This window comes from Nannospalax galili, unplaced genomic scaffold (assembly GCF_000622305.1).
Source record: "Nannospalax galili isolate Female #2095 unplaced genomic scaffold, S.galili_v1.0 scaffold253, whole genome shotgun sequence".
In the NCBI taxonomy this organism is placed as follows: Eukaryota; Metazoa; Chordata; class Mammalia; order Rodentia; family Spalacidae; genus Nannospalax; species Nannospalax galili.
Window position 1 is genome coordinate 1104602 of NW_008335287.1, and position 2634 is coordinate 1107235.

Here is a 2634-nt window from a genome sequence, read left to right on the forward strand (position 1 = left end):
GCAATACAAAGAGCTGAAGAAAGGAACGACTATACCCAAGGGGTTACGGAATGAAACTTAATGAAGGTATAACTATGGATATGCACAGCTACACCAGGAATGTGAAAAGAAATAAAAATGATAGGAATCAATACACATCTTTCATTAATAACTTTAAATATCAATAGACTGAACTCCCCAGTCAAAAGGCACAGACTAGTTGAATGGATTAAGAAACAAAACCTGAGGCTGAAGAGATGGCTCAGTGGTTAAGAGCACTGACTGCTCTTACAGAGGACCCAGGTTCGATTCCCAGCACCCACATGGTGGCTATGAACCATCCTTAACTCTAGTTCCAGGGGAACCTGAAGGCCTCTTCTGACCTCCGCTGGCATTGCATGACACGGGTGAACTCACATACATTCAGGCAATAGACTCACATACATAAAATAAAAATAATAAAATGTTTTTTTTAAAAAAGAAAAAATACCCATATTGTTGTTGTCTGTAAGAAGAAGCTCATCTCACTTTTAAGGACAGGCACTACCTTAAGGTGAAAGGATGGAAAAAAAATATGCCAAGCGAATGGTACTAAGAAAAAAGCAGGTGTTTTAATTCTAATATCTGACAAAATAGACTTCAAACTAAAACTAATCAGAAGAGATAAAGAGGTACACTTCATTCTGATCAAAGGAACAATTGAGCAAGAAGATATTACACCAAACTCTGGTGTACCCAACTTCATAAAATCAGTACAGCACTTTAAGACCCAGATTAATCCCAACTCATTAATAGTGGGGGACATCAATATCCCATCATCTCCATTAGATAGGTCAACAGGACAGAAAATTAACAGAGAGACATCTGAATTAAAGAATACCATACATCAATGGGCCTAACAGACATCTATGAATATTCAACCCAAGCACCAAAGAATATACTTTCTATTCAGTGCCCCATGGAACTTTCTCCAAAATCGACCATACACTGGAGCACAAAACAAACCTCAACAAATACAAAAAGATTGAAATAATTCCATGCATTCTATCAGACCACAATGCAATAAAGCTTACAATCAACACCAGAAGAAACCCTAGTAACCACATGAATGCATGGAGATTAAACAACACACTCCTAAATGATGAATGGGTCAAAGGAGAAATTAAGAAAGAAATAAAAGTATTCCTGGAATTGAATCAAAAGGACAATACAAGACAAAAAACCTCTGGGACATGTTGAAAGCTGTCCTTAGAGGGAAGTTTATAGCTCTAAGTGCCTACATTAAAAAATCAGAAAGAACACAAATAAATGACTTAACATTGCAACACAAGACACTTGAAAAGCAACAGCAAATGAAACCCAAACCCAGAAGATAAGAAGAAATAACAAAAATCAGAGCAGATATTAATGAAATTGAAACAAAGAAAACAACACAAAGAATCAATGAGTCCAAGAACTGGTTCTTTGAAAAGATAAATAAGATTGACAGACAACTAGCCCAGTTAACCAAAAGAAAGAAAGAGCACCTCCAAATCAACAAAATCAGAAATGAAAGGGGAAACATCACAACAGATACCAGAAAGATACAGAACATTATAAGGGAATACTTTAAAAACCTATATGCTACAAAATTTGAAAACCTAAAAGAAATGGATGGGAACCACCAAAACTAAACCAAGAAGAGATCAACACCTTACACAGACCCATAACATATAAGGAAATTGAAACAGTAATACAAAACTTCCTGGCTAAAAAAAGCCCAGGACCAGATGGATTTACAGCAGAATTGTACCAGACATTTAAAGAAGATCTACATCCAATACTACTTAATTTATTAAAAAAGATAGAAATGGAGAACTTCCAAATTCCTTCTATGAAGCCAGCATCACTCTAATACCAAAGCCAGGTAAAGATACAACCAAAAAAGAAAACCATAGACCCATATCCTTAATGAACATAGATGCAAAAATTCTCAACAAAATACTTGCAAACTGCATACAGATACACATCAAAAAGATCATCCACCATGATCATCGGCTTTATCCCAGAGATGCAGGGATGATTCAACATACGTAAGTCAATAAACGTCATAAATCATATAAATGGACTCAAAGACAAGAACCACATGATCATCTCCATAGATTCAGAGAAGTCCCTTTGACAAAATTCAACATACATTTATGTTCAAATTCTTAGAGGTAATTGGACTGGAGGGAACATACCTCAACATAATTAAAGCCATATATAACAAACCCACAGCCAACATCATTCTAAATGGAGAAAAACTGGAAGCATTCCCATAAAAATCAGGAACCAGGCAAGGATGTCCACTATCTCCACTCCTTTTTAACACGGTGCTTAAAACTCTTACAAGAGCAATAAGGCAAAAGAAGGAAATTAAAGGAGTAATAATTGGAAAAGAAAATATCAAATTATCCCTTTTTGCAGATAATATATTATATATAAATTAACACATTCAGTCAAGTGGCAGGTTACAAAATTAATCTACAAAAGTCTGTAGCCTTTCTATATACCAACAACAAGCAATCAGAGAAAGCATATATGGAAACACTCCCTTTCACAATAGCTGCAAAAAATAAAATATCAGGGCTGGAGAGATGGCTCAGTGGTTAAGAACACTGGTTGTTCTTACAG